Genomic DNA, 20,212 nt, shown 5'->3' with positions numbered 1-20,212 from the left:
CAAAACGATCTCACATCTGAGATGGTTTGGGTCTCTGGAACTTGATTCTGATGTTGTCTAGATTTTTCCTTTGACTTTTATTATTTGCAGAGAATTCTCTAAAAATATTTGTACGTATAGATAAAACTACCCACAATCAACTTTGCAATTTGTCTCATTATATTACATTTTGTATGTGGTTGTTTTGTTTCCAAAGACCCACAATGCAAAACAACAGCAACTGCAAAATAATTATGACTATTATTTTGAATATGCACACACATCCACACATACATCCACACACACACTCAACTTCATATATTCACACGTGGATTCTTTTTTATATAAGTTTGATTTTCTCTAATATATTTTTGTTAACCTTAATCCCATGCACCTCTTTACACTGTTAGCTCCTAGGAATACAAGGACTATCAGCTACTAGTTTGTTTGAATATTTGCCTAAGTCAGAGGTCCAAAAATTACCAGCTGGATTTGCTCTGCATCTGTGTTTGTTTTGGCTTTCACAGCATTCCCTGTAGACAGAGCAGGTGTCTCCAGCTTGCTCAGGCCCCTCCCTGACTGACTTTTTTTTTTTTAACACGGAGCCTGCTTCACTTGACTGTGTCCCTTGCCCGCTTCTGTAGGAATTTGATTTTGCACACAAGGCTTAATAAAGCAACATTGAGAAGTAAATTTTTTGAACAAATCCCAAAATGTTGACAAAAAAAATCTATCTATCTATCTATCTGTCTATCTCTCTCTCTCTCTCTCTCTCTCTCTCTCTCTCTCTATCTATCTATCTATATTAAAAAGGAAAAGAAAAAAAGTCGAAAGCAGAGGAAGACAGAATAAAAGAAATTTTCTTTCCTTACTAAGAAGTTTATTATGGAAATTTTAACTCATATAACTTATAAATAATACGAAAATTGACAAGTTACTTTCAGTCATAGACACAGGTATATTTTTAGAACCTCCCTTTTATCTTATTTAAAGTCACAATAATCATAGAAACTCTAGTGAAAACAATGCAGTGATATATTAATCTGATTATTCCTTTTTTGCAATTAGCTCTAAAATTTCAGCTGCTTTTCATTTTGAAGCAGAAATGATGTGTAGTTCTGATCTTTATTATAATATTTGTAATAATTTTAAGGATTATATTGAATCTTCTCACTTTGAAAATCTTTGAATCAATCTGTTTTTCTAATGCTAATCTGAGAATGAATCAAAAATGAAGAGAAATGTGGAATTCGAAGAGAAAGAAAGAGAAAAAGTAAAAATGGAAAGGAAGAAAAGGAATGAAAGCAAAAAAGAAAGAAGGAGAGAAGAGTAGGGAGTAACAGAGTCATCGACTTAAGACATATTTACTCAGCACTTTACTATGTGCCATGACTATTCTAGGACCTAAGGACACATCAGTAAGCAAAGTCACTGCCCTCATGAAGTTTATATTCTAGAGGGGTGAGAGAGAAAAACAAATAAATATAATGTGTCCAGCCATAATAAGCATTATGAAGATAAAGAAGGCAGGTAAGGAAATGGGGACTGTTGGAAGACAGGACTGTTATTTTAGGTAGAATGGGCAGAGAAGTCCCCACTGAAAAGGAGACATTTGGGCAGAGACTTGAATGACATGAGGAAGCAAACCATGTGGATTCCTAGAGGAAGAGCATTCCAGATCAAAAGAGCAGGAAGTGCAAGGGCCATGAGGCAGAAAGCATGCTTGGCACAATAGAGGAGGAGCCAGGAGGCCTGCGTATCTGTAGCAGAGAGAATACAGGAACAAATGGAACAAGAGATTCTCTCAGAGGCAATCAGGAATGTGCTCATGTGGAGCCCTGTAGGCCACCAAAAGGAGTTGATATTTTACGCTGATTGAAAAGGGGAGCTATTGGAGGGTTTTAAGTTGCAAACACATGTTGCCGTGTATACAACAGACTACAGAAGGGCAAGAGTAGAGACAGGGAAACCAGTCAGGAGGTGATTATAATACCCCAGCCAAGGGTGGATCAAGGCTTGCTGCAGATGGGATTAATAGAGATGATGACAGGTGGGCAGAGTTGGGGATATATTTGGAAAGTAGAGCAAACAGGATTTACTGATATTTTGAGATATGGAAGAAAGAGACAGACAATCAAGGATAATGACCCTGGTTTGGTCTGAGCAATTGGGATAACGGATTTGCCATTTTCTGAGATGGGAAAGACAAGAACAGAAACAGAGTGTGCAGAGAGGATAATCAAGAGGTTCATTGAGGGCTGATTGATATGTCTATCAGGTTTTCAAATGGAGATGGAGACATACATAATATCCAAGCCTGCAGTTCAAGAAAGAGGTCAGAGATTACTAGTAGTGTAGGTAGACATGGACGGCATACACAGCCACAAGACTGGGTGACATCACCCAGAGCATAATGCATTTAGAGAAGAAAGGAGCTCAAAAGACCAACCCTGAGAACAAATGGCCAGTGAGAGAGAAGAACCAAAAGAGGCTGTTGTCCTCAAATCAACTGAAGGAAAGCTTTCAAAAAAGGAGCAAACTACTGACATAAACGCTGTTGACAGGTCCAGTAAGACAAGACACGAGAACTGCCAACTGGATTTGGTAATTGGAGTGTGCTTCTGACCATACCTAAAGAGGTGTTCATGGAGTGGTAGGTCAAAAGCCTTACCGAAGTGAGCATAAGAGAGGATGAAGGAGAGAAGTGGAGCCACAGAGCAAAGACTATTCTGTTGCTGTTTTCTGGAAAAAAAGAGCAGAGAAATGGGACCACCTAGCTTTTTGCTTCTTTGATTGGTTGGCTGGCTTTTGTGATGGAGGTTATTAGAATCTGTTTGCATACTGATGGGAATGGTCATCAGAAAGGGAAGGCTGGAAGATGCAAAAGAAATAGGGTAAAATTGCTGAAAGATGCATTTGATTACGCTGAAGGGGATGGGATTCAGTGTAGAAATGGAGAAACTGGTCTGAGATATTGGGTTGGATTGAGCTTCCCCTCCCACTTGTGTATACACATAGGTATAATGCTAACTTCCATTACCTCAGAATGTTGTCCTATTTGGAAATAGGGTCTTTACAGATGTAATCAGATTAAAATAAGGTCAGTAGGGTAAGTCCCAATCCAATACAACTGGTGTCCCTATAAGCAGGAAATGTGGACATAGGGAGAGACATGCCTAGAGGGAAGGCAATGTGATGAGCGCAGGAAGAAGACAAGGAATGCCTGAGGTTATTGAAAACAAGGAAACAGACCTGGAACAGATCCTACCTAGAACCTTTAGAGGGAGCAGAGCCCAGGTAACACCTTGATTTTGGATGTTTAACCTCTAGAACTGTGCAACAGTAAATTTCTGTTGTTCTAAGCCACCCAGTTCATGGTACTTTGTTATGGCAGCCCTAGGAAATGAATATGGATATTGATAGAGTTTGGATGTGTTGTCTCCCCAAAGCTCATGTCAAATTCTGATCCCCAACTTGGCAGAGATGGGAGGTGTTTGAGTCATGAGGGCAGATCCCTCATGAATAGATTAATGCCCTCCCTGGGGAGTAGGTAGTGAGTGAGTTCTCTCTCTGTTAGTACCTATGAGAGCTGGTTGTTTAAAGGACCCTAGCATCTCCTCTCTCTCTCTCTCTCTTTCTCTCTCTCTCCCCCTCCCTCCCTCCATCTTGCCCTCCCTCTCTCTTTCTTTCACTCTCTTGCTTCCTCTTGCCATGTGATCTGCTTGTACCCACTGCCTACCCTGCTGCTTCCCATAGAAGCAGCCTGAGGCCCACACCAGATGCAGCTGTCCTAGAATCATGAGCCAAATAAACCTCTTTTCTTTATAAATTACCCAGTTTCAGGTACTCCGTTATAAGCAACAGAAATGGACTAATACAGATATATAGAAGCAAAAGCTGACCATCTGCAGTGACGGGTGGGAAGGGAGAGTATATAGGTACAGCTGGGCTGGTAATTTGTATGTAGAAATGTTCTTCTGATAGCTTCTATTTTATCAGAAGCAAGGTCTTTGCTCAAGAATTAGGAATGAAAAGAAGTGTGGAAGAGATGAAGATATAGAAAGATTACCTTAGAAAAAGAGTAAATCGGCTAGGGGAATGTAAAAGAATAGTCAGATGGCACTAAGGTCCCATTTGATGTTTGTAATCATGAATTTGAAATAAAACCAGTCAGTATGCTGATGTGATTTTCAGTGGGTTGGGTGTGGGTACAAAACTTTACATTTCCCAGAGCAGAAGTTTTGCAAGGTTTGAACAAAGGAAGGAGATAGGGTGTGGTAGCCAGCCTCCAAGACGACCTGCAATGGTCCTTGTGGGGATGGCTTATGTGACCAACAGATATTATGAGAACAGTGGTATACGACTTCAAGGCTAGATCATAAGAGACCTTCCGTTCTCTTGGATCACCCTCTCCAGGTGAAGTCAGCCACCCTATCATGAGGACAGATGAAAGTCCTGTGAAGCGGCCCATGTGACAAAGGCCTACTAACTTCCAAGCCTAACTTACCAGGCCTATAAGTGAGTCAACTTGGAAGTGTATCTCTCAGCCCCAGTCAAGTCTTCAGATACTATATAGTTGGTTAATCCTGCAACCTCATGAGGGACCCTCATGCAGAAATGCCCAACCGAGCCATCCTGGACTCTTGATGTACAAATATTGTGTGAGATAAAAAATTCTTATTTTAAGCCACTACATTTTTGTTTAATTTGTCACACAGCAATAGATAACTAGCATAAAAGGGAAGGGTGTTTTCAAGAGGATGGTTGTACTGATGAACCATGGAACCTAAGATGCGTAAGAGGGAGTGAGGAAGTGCAGGGTGTGAGGAGCACTTGGATGGACAGAATTGAATCAAATCCCAGCTTCTCATCACGGTCTGCATAACCAGCCCCCGATGCTCCCTAACACAGTCCCTACCGCACCCTCTTGCTCACTAGCGGAGCCCCATGCTGATTCTGTGGATGCCGTTGTTCCTTCAATAAACCAAGCTCATCACTGCCTGAGGACTTTTTGCAATTGTGATCCCTTAACCCAGAACACTTTTCCTCCAAGTCATTGCAGACCTGGCTTCTTCTCATGCTTTAGGTTTCAGGGTAAAAACCACATATTCAGAGAGAACCGCTTCATCTAATGTTGCCATGTCCCCAGCTCCGCAAAGCTACTCTATCACATCACCTGGTTTTATTCCTTTCCTATCCTGTACTGCTATTTAAAATTATTTTATCTGTTTGTTGGTCTACTTATGTATCTCCTCAACAGAAATCTAAGGGAACAGAGACCTTGTTTATCTTGGCCTCTGTTGCATTCCCCTTTATTTTAAATAGTACCTACGATCAGCATAACAGCTACTGCATGAGTGGATGAATTAAAAAGAAGCCAGTGGAATCACTCAAATCTGGACTTATGCAAGCAGTGCACAATACTGACAAAAAAGGAAATGCCAGCTGGACCGTGACCGAGCACCTAGGAGAACAGCAGCTGAGAGGCTGAAACTTTAGCCCCAGCAGATTCCAAACTGCCATTCATGAGTCAGCTTTGGAAAGAAGCCAAGCACGGCTAAACCCCATCCTCGCTTCTGAATGGAAATGCCCCTTAGCCACATTAACAAGGATTCAGATGTGACAGGGCAGAGCTGGGAAGGAACCTTGTACTTACCAACCCTCTATCCCTACACGCCATCCAATCCTCTTTGGGAAGCTTCAGAAGTACCCGCCTGTAGTTTGTCATGACTTCTTCAGCCCTCTGAATATGGCCATAGGGTGAAGTCCATGTTATCTGGGAAGCCATCCCTGCAGTCTTATAGAACATACTGCAGCTTCAAAGAAAATCCCACCAAAACATGGGTGATCATGTATTCATTCACTTCTGCACATTGTTTGATGTTCCATCCTAATTGGCCATGCTGAACCTAATATTAACGCATTATTGGCAACTGTACCCACAGCAGCCTCATCCCAGTTACGGATTTACAAGCTGTTGGCATATCACATACAGGCATTTTAAATCATTAAAGACAAACCCAGGAATGGTTTGCACAGTATGCCCAGCTGCATGTTGCTCCATGACCATGATTTGGCAACTTTAGACTTCAAAGGGTGTGAGACCCAACTCCATGCCTGTGTGAATCTCTATCGCCTCAAAGTCAATTTCAGCACATTGGCAGGACTGTTAAATGCATGTTTTATGTCTTAACCAACAAAATAAATTCCTGATTTAAAAGGGAAACAATTTTCCCTCTTTGTAATGAAAGACATGAGTTCTTGTTTTGAGAAGTGTTACAGAGCAATAATGAAGTCATCATCATATTTGGGAACTGGGATGATTAATAACCAATAATTTTTAATAAAAGCCTGATTTATGTGGCACATTAACTATCCCCCAGTCAGTATGTGTAACTGTCGAATGGCTTCGTTTCACCCAACTTGAAGCACAGCTCTCAGGATGGGTCCTAGGAGTCACTTAGGTAGTGTGACCGATACTTAGTACAATTGTACACCAAGCGCAAACACAAAAATGAAGAAAATGAAGAAATATATCAATGATCATCTTCTGAGAAAAGATTTATAGCGTTTATTGTGGGCTTTTTTGGGGGGGGATTTTTCTTTTTCCCTTACTACATGATGTAAGTAATAATAATTTATCTAAAAGAACACTACCAAAAATCTTGTTTCCTTTTGATAACCAAGACCAATGCTTGTATCCTGAAGAGGAAGTCATGAGCAATTTTCTGTGTTTCAAAATCAAAACTGTCCTGTCCAAATCCTTTTGTTATTCATGGGGGGGAGGGGGTGAAGGGAGCAGGGAGTATACAAAAGATCTCTCCTGTTGTCAATGACAGTTTTGGACCTTTTTTAGGCTGAGAAAGGCTCCAAGAATAGGGGAGATCCTGAGCAGAAGAGGAAAATAGGAGAGAAGATAAAAAATAGAAAAGTAGGAGACAGAGAAATGGAGCACAGGAGCAATGCTGAGCAGGAGAACAAGAGACATGCAGAGCAGCGGCAGAACGACACAAGGGAGTTCCTTGGCTGAATGGGGTGGGTACATCCACAGTGAGATGCACACGGAGCTTTGGCTGGGCAAAGGCTCTTGAGAAAGGTCTCCCTGGGTGGGGGACGTTTGGGGTTTGCACTACCCCCATCTATCTGTCTGCACTTCCAGCCCCACAGGGCACATCACTGGGCTCCTTTGCTTGTGGCTGCGCTTGGCTTCAGCCAATGGGAGACAGGCTCTCAGGGGGTGGGAAGTGGGAGAGGTCAGAGTATTACTGTTGTCCCTGCCCTGGCCACATGTCCAGCACTGGCTTTACTCCTGTAGGCTACAGAGCCTCCCAGGAAGCCCCTCCTCCACTGCCTCAACTCTTACTGGGCACCTGCAAAACATATTTTGTCGTCTTGCCCCTTCAGGCTAGAGATTCCTTATGGCTTTCCAGAGTTGTTAGTCTTCAGCAAAAAGTAACTTTAGTAAGATATCTCTGGTTAAACATGTGAATGAAACTCTGTTTCCTACCAGGACTCTGAGTGATACAGGGAGCAAAGACCTTCCATCTGGTGCCCTCCTAGTTCCAGCTGCTGCAACATTGGCAGATGTGGGGAACTTGAGATGTTCCATTCACCACTATCATCTCCACCCCAGTACGAGGTGGAAAGGTATGCATTTGTGTTTCACTCCTAGGGAGGTTTCTGTGTTTATTTCTTTTCACTGAGCATAATCCTTCCTCTCTCCAAATAGCTGAGGCCTCCCTGATCCAAGAAGAAAAGGGAGATAATGTTTTTCCTCTTGCACAAATATATGCAGAACAGAATGCATGCATGGTAGATATGACTCGTGCCTACCCAAGAGCCATTCCCTACCCTCTTCTACTTTCTTACCAATGGAGCCCAAACTTAGTTTCAGGTATCAGGTTTGCTAATGGTAAGCTGGGGCCATCCTCATCCTCAGAGTCTGAATCTTAATTGAAACCTTGGCCATCCATGATAATTTCATTTCTCTTGGTTTCGTAAGAGTCATATGATTTAATTCTAGCCAATGAATTATAGGAAAGGTATTCTTAAGGCTTTTGGGTTCTACTAGTTTTTAAAATAGAGAACCAGTGAGCTTCTGGCCATTGAGGGTCACTGTGAAGCTATAATGCCAGGAGCTGTTGTCATCTTAAAACCATGACTGGACAGGGCTGCAGGGCAACCTGAGGACCGAAGCGAAAACACCGAAGTTTCAGAACGAAGAAAGAGGACAGAACTTTCCTAAATATTTACTGATGTTTTGCTGTTAAATTAACCATCCTCAGGACCATCCTTTTTTTGTATTTCTAGTTACATAGGATGACAAATCTCCTTTTCATTGAAGCTCTTGTGAGTCAGTTCTTCAGTTCTTGGTAGCCCAATTCTTTCCGACATGGGGACTCTCATTACATGTTGCATGGGTGCCCAGATTTACCAGTCACATCACGGTTTTCACTTTGAAAATAAAGGCATAAACTGGGTATAATGCTGCACTCAGTTTAAAAAAGACCATAGTAGACACTGTTATTTGCTGGGAGAGCCCCTGTTTTGCTGGACTGTTTAAATTCCCCTCTTTCTGTTGGCACAGTGGTGGGCCTGGGACAAATACTACTTACTCTTATCCAGTCTTGTAAATGACATTCCCCTTGCCTGTGACTGTTTTAGGAAGAGGTAGGAAACTGTATCCTGTCCAATATTAATGTGCAAGGAACCTCTCAGGAGTTCCTGGGAAAAACCATCTGCTTTAAGACACAATATTTCCCCACAGCTTTCCTCAGGATACCCCCTGGAAGCACCCGGAGGGGTTATCTCCTCTGTTCGTCAGCTCTTCTGTAGTTGCAAGAGAAAAAAACAGAATGTGAGAGGTTTAAAGGAGGAAGGCAGGTTATGGGAATACATGAGGGCATCAGGCACAGCTGGATCCAGAGGATGGAATGTCATCATTGGTATTAAAATTTTTCTCTCTATTTTACCTCTGTTTTCCTTTGTTCTGACTTCACTCTGAAGTGATGACCCCTAAAAGTTCTAGGTCTATATTCTGCCAGCTTAGCATCCTCAACAAAAAGAAGCTTCTTTTCCCAATAATTTCAACAAAAGTAGCAGAACTGAGTTTCACTGGTGGATTACATGATTATCCCTGAGCCAATAACAGGCCAGAGCCTTAGTTAGCCAGGATGATGGCTGGCCTGGGGTAGATTGTATGTTTACCCCCAAAGTTGATATAGGAAGGACGGAATGGGTCAGCCCCACCTAAACCTTGTGGCTCGAGTAGAAGAGAGACAGTTCCTCAGTCAGACATTGGGGTGCTGATACCTGAACAGGAAGTAAGGGCTTCAAGAAAGGTAGTAAGAGATGCTGCCTGCATATTCCTTAGAAAAATAAGCAAGTACCTTCATTAAGTACTTTTATGTTTGAAGGTTTCCAATGAGAAGCTATCCAATAAATGCAGTTGGTCCCAGAGAGAGAAGGAGGCAGGGTTCTGTGTTAGAGAGTTGGTAAGTGCTTAACCCAACTGTGACCCAGAACTACCGGGCAGCCAAGCACCCTGAGGCCTGCTGCATATGGGAACTAATAGGGCCAAAGATTGAACTTGAGGCACCTGTGGCTGATCTTAGCTCAAAGGAGGAAGGATCCCTCTTATATAGATGCTGGAGGCCCATTGGAGTACAGATGCTGGAGACCTGCGTATGATCCGGGGGCCTGTGAAGGATCCATTTTCCACAGTGACAGCCCAACTCCGGCTTTGTCCCACTGTGTTTTGCAAGTCTGGGCTGGCTCTCTTTGAGGCTGCTTAGCATCTCCAGCCCTGTGGCTTCTGCCCTCACTCCTTCCTTCTCCTGAACAGTCAGATATGAGGAAGCCAATTAAAAATGGGTCAGTGGCTAAGGATCTGAGGTTTGGAGCCTGTCTTCCTGGGTATAAATCCTGGTACTTTCTATTCCCAGCTGGCACTGTCCTGAGTAAATGATTAGTAATCCTTTCACCTCAGTTTCCCCATCTGTAAATGGGATACTAATAGTAGGTATATAAATAGAACCTATGTTGTAGAATTTTTATGAAGATCAAATGACTTAATACGTAGAAAACATTGAAAACAGTGCTTGGCACATAGTGAGTACTTGACATAGGTGGGCATGTATTACAACCACTGATTAAGTAGAACAACATAAAACACATTTGACTCAAATTGCCCCAAGCATGTGTGAAGCAGTTCAATGCGACCTCAGACAAACCACTGGTGTCGCATACCTGGCTACTCATCTGCACAGCCCCCACCTGCAAAGATGTTCTGAGGATCAGATAAGAGAATTTCTCTTTCTATTATTTGTATCCTATCTAGGTCCAAGGAGCATTTAAGAGAGGTTAGATTGTCATCAAAAAACAAGCATTGTCAAGGATGTAGAGAAACTGGAACCCTTAACACTGTGGATGGGAACTCAAAACGGTGTAGGCACCATGAAAGGCAGAAGGAGGACCTTCGAGAAGTTAAAAACAGACTGTCATGTGATCCAGCAATCCTGCTTCTGGGTATTTATCCAAAAGGATTGAAATCCAGATCTCAAAAAGATATTTGCAGTCACATATTCAGTGTCTGTAGATGACAGTAACATATTATACACTTAAAAATGTGTTAAAAGGGCATACTGGCCAGCTGCGAAAACAAAACAAACAAAAAAACACAAAAAATTTGTTGATAGAGTAGATCTTACAATAAATGTTCATACAATGAAAAAGAGACAGGTTAGAGAGATAAACACCTCATAGGAAAATTAAATAATTTAAAATTAGGTAAAACAAATTAGGCCCAGGGAAAAATAAAGACAGAGATTAATCGCTACAAAAAAAACAGTAATAGCACCTTGCATTTATTGAGCATATACTAGGTGCCAGGGGCTCTTTTGAGTGCTCCCGTGTGCTAATGAGGAACTCTCCACCAGTTATCTCGGACTTTTCACACAACTTCCCTATGAGGTAGAGGTTATTATCTCATCTTTCAGGTGAGGAAACTGAGGCTGTCTGAGTTTACAGCAAATAAACGTAACACATGTATAAAAACTTTGAAAAATATAGAGTTCTCTTTACTGGACTTTATGCATTCCTTCTCACTGGAATGTTCTTTCCCATCAGAAAGGTCTGTCCTCTCTTTTGCCTCTTTGCCTGTCTAGCTCCTACTTGTCTCTCAGGTCTCTCCTTAGCTGTCACTTCCTGCATGAGGCTTCCCTCAGTCCCAGGGCCGGGTGGGGACGCCCTTCTCCAGCATCTTTCTCTCTGCATTTGCCTGGATGCTCATCTACCCACCCTACCCCCACCAGACTCCCACCCAACTAAGGGCTCCTCAAGAACAGGAGCTTTGTTATGATTTTTCCTGTAACCCCAGTCCTTGAAACAGGCAAAATTTCAAAAAGATCTCCCAAGTGAATGAAAGAATACATTTGTTTATGATAACTAGGGGAATACATCTCATCATGTACTCCCAACATGAAGTCATTTCCCCCTGGTGGTGGAGGGGGATTAATGCCCATTTTCTACAGAGGCAGAGACAGATAAATGACATCGTTCCACATTAGGTCAAGCTAGCGAGCTAGATCCTTTTTTTTTTTTTTTTTAAAGTAAAGGCAAAAGAACTTCAAGCCCTAATGTAATCTCTAAAAATAACCTCTAAGAAAAAAGAAATGACTTTTTGTGAAACAGACAAACAAACAGAACACTTAGAAATAAAGCAAAGGAGTGAAATAGACCCCAAACCTAAAGGTGTCAACTAGATGCACTGCTCCAGGAAGCTTAAGTGGAATCTTCTCTGAATCTCATATACAAACCAAAATACTAACCCATCGTACAAGCCAAGAAAGGAATGAAGCCTAGAAACAGAAAGACTGTGTTGAACTCCCCTTCTGAGCATTTTATTGCTGGAGTACATGAAACAAAGTGTCTTCTGGAGTACTGGGGAAATATTCTCCCACGTGTTTTGATCTGTAGCCCAGTTACAAACCACCTGAGTTCAACTAGAGCCCAGGAATCACCATCCCCAACAAGGGTTGTGACAACATCGCTGGGTGAACTCCTCAGGAATTTTGTATACAGCAAAAAAGTCAAAATTAGAAAAACAATGTCCTACTGTGGGTGGGGCCAAAATTCCTCCTTATGAACACTTTATCCCATCAGCGGCATCCCTCACTGATAAACTCTGGTATTCACAGCATCACACATTTGGGAATAGTTTATTTTCCCATGCTGGCAATTTTCAGGAAGACAAATAAAGATCACCAATAAAAAATACCCAATTGGCCAACAGTAAGTGGTAGAAAAAAACGAAGGACAAATTTGAAGGGAAATAAGGTAACTACGCTGAGAAACAATTCCATAAAAAACAAATATGCCTCTCTAGGTTGAAGACCTTTTTGTGTCGGACAGAATAAGCATCTAAAGACTTCAAAAGAGGCTGACTTGACAGTAATAATATTTCTCTTGAAGACGGGGCTAATGACATACTGCTACACACAGGAATCTTTGAGGCCTATTTTCAGAGCCAGTTGTCATCCGCAGTGAACTGAGAAATTGTTGGGTAATGTCATAGTGTCTTGTGCTATTTCTGAAACACATTGGGATAATTACAAAATATTACAGTGAGCGTCCTGATTCACCTAAAAGAAGGAAGGTGCTGCCTATACAACCGGCCCCTCCAAGCCAATCCATATAAGTACATCATGCCTAGGCTCTGGAACACCAAGATCCCTTTGCCCTTTCCTTCTCGCAGTACACGTGAGCCAACTCTGTAATATTCTGTGTGGAGAAAGGAATTCATTCTTGACCTGAAGATGATCAGTTCACAGGATGAACTGTGCCAGACGAACATCCTTGCCTGTCTCATTCACCTTAGCTACCAGCTTCCCAAACAACCACAGATGAGGTAGCTCGTATTGAAATGCACCCTGGAGCATGACCTTCAGGACCTTCTGCCAAGCTGCTTTCAGTGAGGGGCCATCTTCATGCTCATCTATCGATGAGGCCATAAAACATATACTTCCTTAAAGGTTACTCATCTCAGCTATGTTAGGACTGTTTGAATTAGGATCAGTTTTCACAGGGCCTACAAAAATGATTGAGACTGGGGGGTGGGGGGAGCGGTTGGAAAATGTTTCTAATGTATAAAAAGGAAACATCAAAATCACATGTAATAGATGTTTCATTAAATATCTACAAAGCAATAAACTATGTTGATAATCAACTGTTTATTAAATTAATGCATATAGATGTATTCTGTATATGTACGTGGGCTTATGTGTATATGTGTGTAAACAGGATGTAGTGTGGGATGTCGTTGAAATTAAATCTGTTATGGTATGTGGTAGAACATTCCAGATATAAGAGAAATCTGGCTTTAAGGAAAAAAAAAATTGTGAAAAATAGTGAGGGAGTCTAAGAATTAACTGCACATTGGATTAGGCTTCTGAAGAGCAACCCAAAGTGATTATCTTTACTATTCATCAGATTTTAAAAATTTCTCTTAATTAATTGTCTGAATTGAGTGGCCTGTTTTTCACGGTAGTCGGTCCCTTGAATTCATGCCCCAGGTATTTATTGAGCACCTACACTGCTGAATGAGGGTCACATTCTTCCTCAAGGCTTAAGCCTAATCAACGTCTTTAAAGCCCTTTTGGGTCTGCTCTGGCACCAAGAGACAAGACAAAATCAACAGCGTCTCCTTACCTGACTGTCTTTGGCAAGAGACAACATGACTTCACCTTCCTGGTGAGGAATGTTGCCTGTTCCCAAGAGCAAACCAGGCTCCATGAACCTGTTAACCTTCCAATACCCTCTCTCTGGTTTGAGTGATTCACAGCGAGACCTGCCACGTTAGTTCTCCTGACTGGCTTTGGCAAGCTGGATCAACAGGCAGCTTGCCCTTTGATGTGTCTAGACACAGAAACGATTCAGAAGGTCCCTCTCCAGAACTCCTTTAAGGAGTGTTGGAAACCTCAGGAGGAAGAAGGCTGTCCTCATGATGTCCCTGCTGTGCAAAGCAGGCTCCAACCGGGCACAAATGCTCCTTTCTTTCCGTGAAGGAACCAGATGATGAGTCACCAGCTAGAAAAATCCTGTTCTTTCCTTCCTAATAAACAAAATAAAACATTCAACTCCCATCAAAAAAGGAACCAAGCCTAGTTGCCTTTCACAGTACCTGTTTACCTGTCTGTCTTGCCGTGGTTCAGAAAAGAGTTAAGGTACCCTCACAAGGACCAAAGTGGTTTTCATAGGTACACACATGTCTCCAAGTCTCTTCTAGATGTTTTCTAGAACAAAGGATCTTAACCTGGGGGGTGAGGGGGGCAGGGGACATCTGCGAACACCTGAAAGACCATCAAAATGTGGGAGCATTTTTCAAGAGAGGGTTCCTAGCTGGTTTCAGAATCTGCTAGCTCTCCATACTGATTGAGTTGATATGTCTAGAATTTGTACTCGGGGCCAGGCACTGTGTATGAATTTATTTAACACTCCAACCAAGTCATGAGCTGACACCACTATTTTCATCATCGCCATCTTACTAACCCCAAATTAACCAAAAAATAAAAGTGGTACAACCAGGAATCCAACCCAGGCACTCCGGTCCAAGCATGTGTGTGCCTAACCACTGTCCTGTACTGCCTGGCTGAACTAAAACAGAAGCAAAATGACTAATTTATCTCCATTTTAGCTGTCTAAGTGAGGAACTGTGAAGAAAAAGTGGAACTGGCAAAGAAAAACTGCTGAATTTTTTGGGCTGTTTGTTGATGAAACTAACAGAACATTTGGCAAATTTTGTAGTACTTTATATAGGCATGGATTATATAGAAACTCTAGAGCAACACCTGACTACAAAATTTATCTAACACCCCCAGAAACTGTGTTTCTTCCCTGGAGACCTCAATTATCCCAAACAGAGATACTGTATCTCCCCACCACATAGTTTCTCAGAAAATACATGCCTGGTAGGGGCACATGGCAAACAATTTGGCTCCTTATGGGCACAAATGTGATCACATTTAATGAGATAAACATTGTCCAAGGTTCACTGTTTCTCTATCTCAATGTAATGCGAAAAGTGGACTGAGGTTATGAATTTTGCCATGCTATCTTGGTCATGGACTTTGATGGAAGAAGTATGAACTCTGGAATGAGACAATTCCGTCTGCCTCATTTTATAGCTGAAAGTGAGATATCTATAAAGGCATTAGTTGTGGAAGAATTAGTAGCATTAGTGGTACTTACCATTTATGGACTTTATGTGTAAGATACTGTGCTATGAGCATTCCATGTTTTATATCATTTTATCTTTACAGCAACTTTCTGAGGGAGAGTCTGTCATTACCCATGGTTTGCAGATAAGGAACAGAGACAGAAAGATTGAGAAAGATAATGACAGCCCCACAGCTAGTGAAGCTCAGAGCCATGAGATGAACTGAGGTGGTTGGTCTCAATAAATATTTGCTATCCTGTGTCTTGGGAATGTGTATGTGTGTTCATGAGTAGGGGTGTATGTGTATAATTTGTGACCCAAATTTTAATGGGAGAGAAATCAGTTAGATTTCTATCCCTGATTATTTTATTATAATGTACTTTTCTATTGAATAGTTTGAAGCATGATAACTATTTTAGTATTTCTTTGAAAGTTGATGTCTGTTTTAATGACTTTATTGATTAGTATTTTAAAGTGAGCGTATTTGTTCACCAAGTGGGAAATTATAGTGTGGGGAAATTGCCATGTCTTAAATGACTGTTTAAACCCGAAACTGAAGTTCATGGGCTTACGACTCATCTCTGATTCATTCTTTGAGTTTGCATGGAAATCTAGGAGGAAGGCTTGTAGTCAAGCTGGGTGTTGTGCTGCTGTTTTTCTTGTTGTTGATGCATTAATGCTCAAATTGAATTGAGAAATAGGATCAACAGTGCATTAAAAATGGAATTAGCTTCCCGGTCAGTGTCCTGTTCCAAGAGCAGAGGCAGAAACCGTTCCAGCGGCTGCTTTAGTTGGAGGAAGGAGTAGTATTTGCACATTAAAGATTTACCAAATTGTATTTTTGCTATTCTATTTTTGTGCTCTGCTGAGCAAAACCCCCCGTACCTTATGAACCCAGACTCCCAACATCCTCTTTCTACTATAAAAAGAAAATTCTTCAATAAAAAAATAGTGCTGAGATGCAAGTTTAGACGGTTCTTTAATTCTTAGCCTTCCTGTGGTTCTTAAATTTCTGGCTGAACAAGCACAAACTGGTGAATGGTAGTAAGAAAACAGAAGTAAAATATTATCTTTATTCAGGGTCCTTACTCAGGATGAAGAGTTAAGAAAACGATAACACCAAGGGTGCCCAACTTAAGTAAACACTTGATAGGAAGCGAGATGAGAACTGTGTACCTTGTCAGGAGATGTGTCGGGTTCTGGAGGATTCTTTAACACAGGTCACAGACCAGCAGGTCTCAGCCGAATGAGGACCTCAGACAGGTTTCATTTGGCTTTTATGGTGTGTTTTAAACTTTTGGATTCATAGACAACTTGTAACAATAGGAAGATTTCATCTTCAGAATTGGAATTTTTCACTTGTCTTCAAAAGATAAATCTGTCCCCTGTGGGCCTGCTTCCTGCTCGGCACAGCTGGGTAACAAAAGCTCCTTTGGGGCAGGCCAGGCCCTCACTGGTTGGCTCCTGGTCTACTTCACTCAGTTAAATCCCTTGCCTTACCTTTCATGCATTTGGGATTTTAGCATGGGCCATGGGCCAGTTTATTTACTCCAGTCCCCATTTTATTTACCTCTGAAATGGAAAATAAAAGTTGAAAAAATAAAGGTCTCCTTTGTTCTCTTCAGCTGTAAAATTCTATAAGACAAGTGCCTCCCTATATTCATGAAAAATCTAGTTGGAAAAGGTAGGGAGAGAGGCTCAACGTTATCTTCCTGGAGAGGGTTTAGGAATCCCTTTAATGTACCCTGATTTGCATGTCTGAATTCTTTGTTCTCTTATTTCACCCTCTCTTATTCTTTCCCTTAAAAATTAATCTGTCCCTTGGATCCTGCTTAATCTCCCCCACATTTTTGTCCTTCTTCCCGGTGACATCTTCAGTTTTCAGACTGACATTTCCAGTCACCCTGTCAAAGACACAACTGATTAAAAAGTTCCTTTGTTTGCTTACATGAGCTATATCATAGAATTAATCTTCCAACCTGATCCCTGAAACCATAGCCCCTCTTGGACTATAGACACTTCTACGAATGCTACCAGGGCACTTAGAAGACAGACAGACACCATCCAGACATTTGCCTTCCATCTGGAGCAGCAGGTTATGAACCTGTGATGGTGCCACCCAGGCCTTGTCCAGCTTGCAGACATGTATCATCTGGCCCATCTTGTATTTTAAAAGTTGTAATCCATTGCTCACATAAAAAATAAATGAGGCATTTCACATAAAGTCCAGATTCCTGGCCACTATTTAAAACGGAAGGCATGTCTAACGTGGGCCCACATCCCCGGATGGCAAGAATTGGCCACGCTGAACAGTAACTCCTCCTAGAGATGGGTCTGGGCTCTCACTGGTCTGCCACAGGCCCCACCTGGCTCTTTTGCCCATTTACACGACTTGTCAAGCTCCAGAAAGCATTGGAATCTGACTTGCAGGTTCCTATTTGGGTCTGAAGTGCCACTGTACTTTAAGAAAGGGATACAGATCCAATTCATATGAAACACCCACATCATTACAGTAAAAGTGTATTCTACTATTATACCCATTTTATACGTGATAAAATAAGGTTTTGAGAAAAGAAGTTTATTGCCCAAGGTTCGTGCCTAGCAGGTGGACTAGCCAAGGCATATCTGAACTGCAACATCCATTTTCTTAACACTTTGTGATGCTTTGTTCTCTTTCTTTCTCTCTCTCTCCCTCTCTCTTTCTTTTGTTCTTTCTTTCCTCCCTCTCTCCTTCCCTCCTTTCTTTCTCTCTTTCTTTTGCTCTTCCTTTCTCTCTCTCTCCCCCTCTTTCTTTCTTTATTCTGTTTCTTTTTTTTCCTTCCTTCCTTCCTTTCTTCCTTCCTTCCTTCCTTCCTTCCTTCCTTCCTTCCTTCCTTCCTTCCTTCCTTCCTTCCTTCCTTCCTTCCTTCCTGCCTGCCTGCCTGCCTGCATAGTGTTTGTAGAAACAGTGAAATGAGTCACAAGAACATTTGGACTTGGATTCCTGGCTTCTTTACTAATATTAGAAAATTTTCAATTTGTCAATACGGAGACCTCATTCTCTGCCCTCCCCTACTTCCCAATACTGGGATGTGGAGGTGCTGAACTACAGCTGCCCCTGGAGAAGGGGCACAGCTTCCTAGGCTGCTGAGTTTCCTTTCACATCAATTTCACACCTGGCTCTCTCCAACCCATCATGTGACCGCCACAGCCCTCTGCCATCAGGCCTGACTTCTCCATCAGGCACAGTGCCTGGAGCCCACAATACTTTAGAGGTCCACAAAACTGTTTTAATTTTAATTTATATAAAAACTTTAAAAAATTAGTTCATTAAAAAAATAAATTAATAATAAATTAAATACATTAAAATACATTAGTAATACATTAAATAAATTAAAATAAATAACAAATTAAAACAAATAAAATTTATTTTAAAATCAGAAGAAAAAAGAAATATAATAATAAATATATCATAATGAATCCAACCTAAATTGCATTCATCTTTATATCAATGCAGTCATTAAATATAATTTTTTCTATTTTTTAATTGGAGGAAGTGACCTAGAAGCACAAGTGCCTACAGCTGGCAAAAATCATGATTGCTATAAGCAGTTAAGTTTGCAACCCTTGGCTTAGCAGAGTTGCAACTGTTTACGTGAGTTTCTATCAGTGGAGTAGTTAAGAGCATGGAGGTTAAGAGCACAGACCCCAGAATTTTTATATGAAGGTTAAGAGAACAGACCCCAGAGTTTTACATGGAGGTTAAGAGCACAGACCCTGGAGCCAGACTCCCTGTCTGGGCAGCCAGGCTCTGCCATCTCAGGCTGTGAGACCTTGGACAAGTTACTTAATTTCCTCATCTGGGAAGTGGTGATAAAAGCATTGCCTCCTTTTAAGCGTGTTTGAGAATGAAATGAGTTTATATACAAGTATATGTAAGGAACTTAGAACATTAAATGCTATGTGAGTGTTTAATCTTATTAGTTATGTTGTCATGGACTGAACGTGTCTTCCCCAAATTCATTTGTTGAAGCCCTAACCCTTGGTGTGATGGTATTTGAAGATGGAGCCTTAGGGAGGTAATTAGTTTAGATGAGGTCATGGGGGTGGGGCCTTCGTGATGAGATTAGTGCCCTTATAAAATAAGACATCGCACACCCTCTAGCACTCTTTAGTACTCTCTCCCTCTCTCTCTTTCCCTGCGCTGTGAATACACAAGAAGATGGTCATCTACAAGCCAGGAAGAGCCTTCACAAGAACCGACCATGCTGGCACCCTGATCTCAGACTTCTAGCCTCCAGAACTGTGAGAAAATAAGTGTCTGTTGTATAAGCAGCCCAGTCGGTGTTATTTTGTTATGGCAGCGCTAGCTGATTGAGACATGTGTCCAAACACATGGAAAAGATTTCTTTAGCTGTTAGCATTTAGTGGCAACTGCATGGCACTTATCTAACTTTGGCACTGTTGACATTTTTGATCAGGTATATTTTTGGTGTTGTTGCAGGAAGCTGTCCTGTGCATTGTGGGAAGTTTAATAGCATCTCTGGCCTCCACCCATCAGATGACAGTAAGCATCCCCCAGGGTGACAACCAAAAATGTCTCCAGACATTAACACATATCCCTCGGGGGGCAAAATTGCCCCTGAGGAGAACCACCGACTTAACACATTTCAGTCTTAAAATATTTGGCCTCAGCAATCAGCATAGCTACATTTCTCTAGCCTCTGTGAATACTTATCTTTCACTTACCAGGAGTGCTCAGTAAATATTGTATATTATTATTCCTTAGAGAAAATTTACTCCATTCACTGGATTTTGTTTCATTTTCCCACTTATTAGCAACAAGCCCCACTGATATGTGTTTTAGTTGCAAACTCTATAAAGAGGGTTCCCTTTCTTTTATAGTATTGTTTGCCATTATTAAAAGGAGGTCTTGCATTAAGGTCTTGCTTCATAAATACAAAAAGGTCAGGTTTTTTTGTTTTTCCCTTTAGAAGTTCCTCAGGGTTCCCACTGTCAATGATGGGTGACTGAGGAAGC

Source organism: Cynocephalus volans, chromosome 1 (genome assembly GCF_027409185.1).
Source record: "Cynocephalus volans isolate mCynVol1 chromosome 1, mCynVol1.pri, whole genome shotgun sequence".
Lineage (NCBI taxonomy): Eukaryota > Metazoa > Chordata > Mammalia > Dermoptera > Cynocephalidae > Cynocephalus > Cynocephalus volans.
Note: the sequence above shows the minus strand (reverse complement) of the source record.